Source organism: Sphaerodactylus townsendi, linkage group LG03 (genome assembly GCF_021028975.2).
Source record: "Sphaerodactylus townsendi isolate TG3544 linkage group LG03, MPM_Stown_v2.3, whole genome shotgun sequence".
NCBI lineage: Eukaryota > Metazoa > Chordata > Lepidosauria > Squamata > Sphaerodactylidae > Sphaerodactylus > Sphaerodactylus townsendi.
In genome coordinates, this window is record NC_059427.1 from 25,249,665 (window position 1) to 25,259,240 (window position 9,576).

Sequence of the window (9,576 nt, forward strand, 5' to 3'; positions counted from 1 at the left end):
AATGTTTCAGCCTTCGAAGGAGATTTGCTTTTTCCTCCCCCTTCTGTCCCTTATGTATATATTTTAAGGGAGCAGGGTCAAGCTGGTATTTGAACTTAAAATGTAGAATTGTGTCCTGAATATGTGCACTAAAATTTCATTCTGATTTCTTTACAGTCCATAGAGCCATCTTGTGAGTAGCTGACTAAAGTTGAGAAATGGAATGCTAAACTATCGAATTAGAGCAAAAGACTCTTTTCATTAGGCCAGTGATATTAGTAAACAAGTAAGCCTTGGAGTTTAATTAGTCCATCTATCATTGCATTTACTTTATAAAGTTTTCCCTTCTACCTTTTGCTGGAATACCAGTTCAACTCCCACATCCATTTTCAATGTGGGGCGGAAAATGGAAATTACAACTATTGCATAGGATTGTTGTGAGCATAAAATGGAGCTAGCTTGTGGCAGTAACCTTGTGGTTTAATTTGCCTGGATTCCTTGGTCTGTGCACATTAAACATCTGAACCTGTTAAGACCTGTGTGTGGACTATCCTTGGTCCCTTAGTGCCTGTCTACAACACGTTTCCATCTTCCACCCTCCCCCTGGAGGCTGAAGATGTTATACTGTGCTCAATGAATCCAACTGGGTAGTTGGAAAGAGCTGGTAGAACAGCCATGTATTGCAGACCCTGCGGAATTGACAGTGACATTTTTCCTTCCTGGCTTCTGATCTTCCCCAGGGAAATGTGAAACCAAATGTTTTGAATCACATCACAAATACTTTGCACTACTGTTCAGTACTGTACTTTGTACAACTGTTCAGTACTGTACTTTGCTGTACTGTACTTTGCACTACTGTTCAGTGCTGTACTTTGCACTACTGTTCAGTACTGTACTTTGCTGTACTGTACTTTGCACTACTGTTCAGTGCTGTACTTTGCACTACTGTTCAGTACTGTACTTTGCTGTACTGTACTTTGCACTACTGTTCAGTGCTGTACTTTGCACTACTGTTCAGTACTGTACTTTGCTGTACTGTACTTTGCACTACTGTTCAGTGCTGTACTTTGTACTACTGTTCAGTACTGTACTTTGCTGTACTGTACTTTGCACTACTGTTCAGTGCTGTACTTTGCACTACTGTTCAGTACTGTACTGTTCAGTGCTGTACTTTGCACTACTGTTCAGTGCTGTACTTTGCACTACTGTTCAGTGCTGTACTTTGCACTACTGTTCAGTACTGTACTTTGCTGTACTGTACTTTGCACTACTGTTCAGTGCTGTACTTTGCACTACTGTTCAGTACTGTACTTTGCACTACTGTTCAGTACTGTACTTTGCTGTACTGTACTTTGCACTACTGTTCAGTGCTGTACTTTGCACTACTGTTCAGTACTGTACTTTGCTGTACTGTACTTTGCACTACTGTTCAGTGCTGTACTTTGCACTACTGTTCAGTGCTGTACTTTGCACTACTGTTCAGTACTGTACTTTGCTGGACTGTACTTTACACTACTGTTCAGTGCTGTACTTTGTACTACTGTTCAGTACTGTACTTTGCTGTACTGTACTTTGCACTACTGTTCAGTGCTGTATTTTGCACTACTGTTCAGTACTGTACTTTGCTGTACTGTACTTTGCACTACTGTTCAGTGCTGTACTTTGCACTACTGTTCAGTGCTGTACTTTGCTGGACTGTACTTTGCACTACTGTTCAGTACTAAACAATACTGTTCAGGGAAAGTGTCTGAAGTGCCTAGGCAATGGTGTGTACGTTGGACACAATGATTCTGAGGATGTGCCAACAGAAGCTGGTAGCTGGCTGCCTAGTGTGAGTTATGAATGCCACAGAATACACAAGTCACAAAAGCAGCACATAAAGTCAAAATACTGCCTGCTTTTAGACTGTGACAAGACCATCAATATGAGGATATGGGTTGCTTGACTGCAGGCAGCTGAATATGTTCAGTTGTTGAGACTGTTACTTGGCGAGGCCCAAAACATCATTAAATGACAGTGTTAGTCCTCGTCAGGAAGATTCATGTAATTGTAGGTTGGTCAAATAATTCAGCTGTTGCCATTGGCCTTTTGAAGTGAAGGTTTTTAATCCCTTGACATTCTAGGACCCCTCAAAGAATGACCAAGTCTATTACAGAACTGTGCCCAACTATACCTGAAAATCTATTTTCCCGATGTAATTTGTTGCACGGTTTTAAATATAATGTCCCAAATTTGCCCAAAATCGACATTCCATGTGAAGGCGGATGATCTCTGAGTTTTGGACATTCACAATATTTGTCACATGTGAATGTCAACCTTCACTGGACTCCAGCCATTCAACAGCATGAGGTGGAACAAAAGCAGAGCAAATCTCCAATTTAGAAATAAATTTATGGAGATGCTGCCTTCCAGAACTCTAGCTCTGACCTGAATTTCACCCTCAAAATCTTTCACTCAGCTTGTCCAGGTTATTATAACCTTAACCTTGGGCTATGTGATCATTAATGGGGGAGGGGAGGGGAAACAAGGCTGCCACACGTATGTTGACAACCAATTTATTTGCTGGAAGATTGTGAAGAATTGTGCAGCCTCACCATGCCAGTTGGAGGGCACTGCACTATGTTTGTTGTCATCATCATTAGAAGAGTTACAAATGACCTACCTGGAGCCCAACATCTATCTTGTGGATGAAGTGTCAACACAAAGATAATAGGAGTGATTTGGGGAGTGTGCTACTAGTCCTTTCCTTTGAACAGAAATTCAATACTTATTGGTTGGAAAGCATGTACAAATACACACAGAGAGAAGAAAGGAAGTTCCGTCGGATAACTTCACTTGAGGCATTATGATTTGGGGTAGGGGAAAAATAACCTATTTTAAAAAATTATTTCAGTCAGCACTGGCACAACTCTGGAAGAGAGGAAACAGCCTTCCAAAATGAAACCATTATGGTTTTAATCTCCTGTTGTGTACTTGTCATTAGCTATTAGGCATAATGAGTTCTCAGAAGACCAGCTGGAATTTATAACTGCATGCCTATTCTGTTAATTTCAAAACGCTTGTTGGAAACTGGGCGTAGGAAAATGTGACTTGTTAACATCTCTCAATTCTAAATGGATTCTTACCTCGTTTGTAAACCTGCACAAAAAAGACTGAACCTACCTTTGGGAATGCAAGAAGAGATGGTGGGCTTCCCAACTAGGAAGAGCACGCCGTTTTTAAGCACCAAGGGACATGCACAGTCTGTTAAAAGGGAAAAGCAAATGTGGCGACCAAGACCCTTTATGGATCAAGAGGTTGGGATTCACACAGAGGTTTGAAGGGAAGAGGAGGCAGGCTTGAAACAGTTCTAGGACTAATCGAGTGACATAGGTATGGGAGTAGAAGGGGTGTATGCGGAAAAGCAGGCTTAAAAAGCCAGGTAGGATCAGCGAGTTGGAGTTTGTAAACCTTGGACAATGAAGAAAGCTGACAGTGATATGGATTTATAGTTTATGATGTTTTAAGCCATTGTATTTAACCATACAAGTTATATTACAGTAATTCACTGGGCACCAAGCACTTCAAAAACTTACTTTCGTTGGAAGAAACGAAACTCATAGAGCAGCCTGACACTGAGCTTTGATTTGGGAAAACAGGGCCCCACCAAGGAGATTAGCAGAAACTCACAAATACAGATAAAGGTAAAATAGAAACCAGTAGTTGTTATAGAAACCTTTTACGCAAGGTGTTTTTGACTTAAGTTTCACCAAATATGGGAATGGGCAAGGTGTGGTAAAAGGTGGGATGAGATGACCAGGTCTGTACGTCTTCTTGACTCAAACCAACGGTCAGAAGACAAGGAGGGATGTTTGTAAGAGGGTATACATTATGTTACGCAAGCAACAGCCCCTTGAACCTCCTCCCTGTTGCTAACAGAGGAGAGCTCCCTCTTCTGCGCAGAATTGAAAGAAAACAATAAATCTCTGAACACTGAAGAAGCTTTTGGATGGTTATTTTTGTGACCGGTCAGAGCTTTTGCTCTGTGGACAGGGCCTTGCCCTGTGCCTATCCACAGGAAGAAAGTGGATTCCTTTGAATTGTTGGAGGAGAATTTTACGAATACCTGTCAGGCCTGAGCCTGACGGTTGGGCGGTTAGCAGGCATTTGCAAGGGAACGGTAAGGCTTTCTTCTCTGCAGGCGCCCGGTCATCAGGCTCCTGCTGTTTATGTCCTTGGAGCCAGGAAGAGCCACTGCTTATCAAGTGTGAAACGTTCCCATCTCTCGCATGCTTTGTTGTAGGGGTAGAGTGAACCATTTGGGCCGCAGGGGGGCGGGGTGCTGTGGGGGTTATAGGCAAATGATCTTCACGGGATTCTTCAGAATCGTCTTTGCTGATGTTTACCTTTTGCTTCGAAATAAAGACTTTAGAGCAAATCTACAGTTTTGATTCTTTTCGGACCCGAGGTCTGACAATATCATATACCACCAAAAAGACAAAGAGTTCTAGATCAAATCAAGCCTGAACTCTCCCTAAAAACTAAATCAAGGCCAGAGTACTTTGGTCACATTGTAAGAAGACATGAGTCACTGGAAAAAACAATGATGATAGGGAAAGTTGAAGGCAGCAGAAAAAGAAGACCCAGCATGAGATGGTTTGACTCTATAAAGGAAGCCATAGCCCTCAGTTAACAAGACCCGAGCAAAACTGTTGACGATTGTACCTGTGCAGGAGATTGAATCACAGCATCCCCGTGAGTCAGGAGCAAATTGATGGTACTTAACACACACACAAATTATGTGCATTAGAAAGAAGTCCAATCCCATCTCTGCCTGTTGCTGCATACTCAGTTGCTAAATTCTTGATGGAAATGCTGCTTTCAGGATGAAGATCTACCCTCTGTTGGGGTACATAAGAACATAAGAACTAGTTTGCTGGATCAGACCAGAGTCCATCTAGTCCAGCACTCTGCTACTCGCAGTGGCCCACCAGGTGCCTTTGGGAGCTCACGTGCAGACTGTGAAAGCAATGGCCTTCTGCTGCTGCTGCTCCCGAGCACCTGGTCTGCTAAGGCATTTGCAATCTGAGATCAAGGAGGATCAAGATTGGTAGCCATAGATTGACTTCTCTTCCATAAATCTGTCCAAGCCCTTTTTAAAGCTATCCAGGTGAGTGGCCATCACCACCTCCTGTGGCAGCATATTCCAAACACCAATCACACGTTGTGTGAAGAAGTGTTTCCTTTTATTAGTCCTAATTCTTCCCCCCAGCATTTTCAATGAATGCCCCCTGGTTCTAGTATTGTGAGAAGGAGAGAAAAATTTCTCTCTGTCAACATTTTCTACCCCATGCATAATTTTATAGACATGATGCCTCAGACTCCATTCAGTTAGAGAATATTGGGCAGGATGAAGAGATCCTTTTCTATATAGATTTAGCTGCAAGGAAGACATTTTTTTCTGTTAATAAGTGCCTTAAGACTTAGGCCTTTGCTTGGTAGAACAAATAAAAACATGATAAAAATTGAAGAAAATTACTGTGAAAAAGGCAAACTCTATGCTGGGGATACTTAGGAAATGAATTGATAATAAAATTGCAAAGATTGTCATGCCCTTATATAAAGCCGTGGTGCAACTGCACTTGGAGTACTGTGTTCAGTTCTGGTCACCATATCTCAAAAAGAATATCAAAGAGATAGAAAAAATGCAGAGAAGGGCAACGAGGATGATTGAGGGATTGGAGCACCTTCCTTACGAGGAGAGGCTGCAGCGTTTGGGACTCTTTAGTTTGGAGAGGAGACGTCTGAGGGGGGATATGATTGAAGTCTATAAAACCATGCATGGGATAGAAAATGTTGACAAAGATAATTTTCTCTCTCTCTTTCTCACAATACTAGAACCAAGGGGCATCCATTGAAAATGCTGGGGGGAAGAATTAGGACTAATAAAAGGAAACACTTCTTCACGCATCGTGTGATTGGTGTTTGGAATATGCTGCTACAGGAGGTGGTGATGGCCACTAACCTGGATAGCTTTAAAAAGGGCTTGGACAGATTTATGGAGGAGAAGTCAATCTATGGCTACCAATCTTGATCCTCCTTGATCTCAGATTGCAAATGCCTTAGCAGACCAGGTGCTCAGGAGCAGCAGCAGTCCATTGCTTTCACATCCTGCATGTGAGCTCCCAAAGGCACCTGGTGGGCCACTGCGAGTAGCAGAGTGCTGGACTAGATGGACTCTGGTCTGATCCAGCAGGCTCTTTCTTATGTTCTTAAGAAGGGGAAAATGGATGCTGAGGAACCACTGGCTTGCATGGAAAAAAATTGCATGAAGTTACATTTCCTTCCAAGTTGTTAGACTTTTGCTTTACAAACTTTGCTGTGCGGCCCCAAGTGTGACCTCCTTCCTCTCTGCCAAAAACTGTGATCATTTCTCTGAGTCCTTTTCTTTAGCAGCACAGCTGTCCTCGTGCACAATAACTGTGGGTTTCTCCCAACAGTTCTTTTGCGAGCAGTTAGGAATGGGAGTAAAGAAAAGTTGTGCCCAGAAAAGGTGCGGAGGTTTAGGAAGTTTGATGCAGTGATAGATGTCTTTACGATGCCTCAACATTATTTCTTATGTCAGGAGAAGATCCTTGAGACTGATGGTCTCACTAGATGAGACACTGGAAGATTCGTAGCTGGTTCCAACATCTGTCTGAAATAGACAGCCATGGGAAGAATAAGGGCTTATCTAGTGGGTCTCCCATGTTTTTGCCAATGGAAACCAACTGCCTTTTCTCCTTCCAAGGTTAATATAAGTTGTGGTGGTGGAAGAAGAAGAAGAGTTTGGATTTATATCCCCCCTTTCTCTCCTGCAGGAGACTCAGAGGGGCTGACAATCTCCTCACCCTTCCCCCCTCACAACAAACACCCTGTGAGGTGGGTAGCGCTGAGAGAGGTCTGAAAAGCTGTGACTAGCCCAAGGTCACCCAGCTGGCGTGTGTGGGAGTGTACAGGCTAATCTGAATTCCCCAGAGAAGCCTCCACAGCTCAGGCGGCAGAGCGGGGAATCAAACCCGGTTCCTCCAGATTAGAATGCACCTGCTCTTAACCACTATGCTGCTCAATGGTAGTTTCCATTGGCAAAACCATGTGGGGGTGGAAGAGTTCATTCACGCTCCATTTGCACTTTCTAATCCAAACTGAGGTTCCACTTGGCTCCTATTTATGTTTTTAAATGCTGGGTAAATCGTATTACAGATCCATTGGCTTGTACAATAAGGAAGCATTGTCATCACTCAGCACAGACAATCACGCCAAAAAACCCGTAAAAATTGGGGCACTTTTCAATTCTACTGAGATTTTTAAAAGTCCCCCTTTTTGGTTCAGTCCTGCAACAGACCAGAGTTTATCCAGACGAGTTAAACTGTGAGCAGTTGTGTACGGTTCGCATCTACGTGTGGGCACATTGCAAGAGTGTTACTCAAAATGGTGGGAAGTCTCTCCCTTTTAGTATGGGGAATTAGCAGGAGCAGATTCTTGGCTTTGCAAGAGGCCAAGGAACACGAGACCTTGACTGCTTATGTATACGAGAGTTAGCTTTCACAAGAAACTTGCAGGAGAGCAAATAAAATTTAACAATTTTTTATTGAGGGATAATAGAAGTACACAAGTACACAATAAAGCAGCACAGCGCACACATACTGTCCTAGGATATTGACAGTTTTGAGGGGATAGGTCTGGAATAGATAAGAAATATACGGTGAGGGGCAATAAAAGTTATAGTCACCTGATCATGAAGTGGAAAGATCCGATAAACAGAACTGAGAGATCCATGCTCAGCTCTGGGAGAACAGCACTGAGGAATAGCATCACAGAAACTTGTCCAGAGAAACTGAACACAACTATTGGGAGAGTGGGCTTCTTATAGGGGAAAATGGACCCTCAGGGTTATGCAGAGTGATTCTCAATCTCTCTGAACAAAGAGATTTCCCACCTTTCCTGGAAAGGACAAGGGACAGACATCATCCTTAATGGTTGGGTCACTGGTCTAATGAGTTGAGACATCAGCCTGAGATTCCAGGCTTGGGAGTGTCTCCAAGGGAGAAGCTAGTTGATGAAATTACAGCTGTAAAACAATGACAATGCAAATAAGGTGGTTGTTAAAGGTATCAGTCAGAGGAAGAAACATTAGTTTGTACAACACTGGGCAGGTATGCACATTAACACATTTACTGTCTTGACCGGGGGTGAATGGTCCAAAGCTAGAGATGGAATCTCTCTCCAGGGAGAGAGATTCTTTGTGTTGACTTAATCCTGCCAGGAAGGGTGTGAGAGAAGAACTGTGCAAGTTGCTTTGGAGAGAGACAAGTTCAGACATAGTCCTTGGATGCACTGAGCAAATGCAAGGAATGGGGTCCCCATTTTGGCATTGCACTGCTAGGCATCCAAGGGATGGCTGAGGTGGTAGAGATGCCACTGTATTCAAAACAGAGTCCCTTTGGTCCACCATGGGTCAGTCTGGCAATGAAGCCCATTGACTCATCAACCAATCAGAAATGCAAGATTTATCTGAATAAAATGGAAGCTCTCCTACCAAGCAGCAGCAACTCTGAGAGGAAGTGAATAATCAAAGTTGATTTACGTAGGTGATGGCAGATGGTACGGTTGGTTGTGGATGCAATATATCTTGAAAAAACGTATGTTAGTAAAATATGCTTCTTTAAAAGCCTACAGCTGTGTGTTAAAAACAAACATAAATATAAAACTACTTTACAGAGATATTCCCCATTGGCATACTAATCCTCAAGGCCAGTGTCAGAGAATGATGTCATATCTATCTATCTATCTATCTATCTATCTATCTATCTATCTATCTATCTATCTATCTATCTATCTATCTATCTATCTATCTATCTATCTATCTATCTATCTATCTATCTATCTATCTATCTATCTATCTATCTATCTATCTATCTATCTATCTATCTATCTATCTATCTATCTATCTATCTATCTATCTATCTATCTATCTATCTATCTATCTTCTATTGATCATCCACCCACCCACCCACCCCTCCCTCCCTCCCTCCCTCCATCAAGTTGCAACTGGGGATTGATTGAGGAGCTTTGCCCCTTCTCTCCCCTCCCCGTCTGCCCATCCCTTTCCTGCATCTCTCTTCTTCTTTCTCTCTTTTCATTTTTCTCTCCTTTCTCTTTTCATATATCTTTCCTTTCATTTGTCTCCTTTCTCTCTCTTCATCTCTCCTTTTTCTCTTTTCATCTTTCTCTCCTATCATCTTTCTCTCTCTCTTTTTACATCTATCTCTCTGTTCTTTAATCACCTCCCTTCTGTTATAGGTGAGAGGAATAAGCACTGGAATGAAAATGACACACTGTATATATTTAGGGGAAGTAGTAGAGTCCAAATAACAATACTACAGTGACTGCTGGGTGTGGGAGGCAGTAAGGATTATGATCAGTGCTTGAAAAGATTTATTGATGAAGAGATGTCTATTGTAGAGATGGTCTTTACTTTAGGCCCATTCTGCATATGAAAGGAAACTCGTGTGTGTACATGGAGGTATTTCAGGTAACATGGGGTGTTGCTGTGGTACAGTTATCTTTGGTACAGTT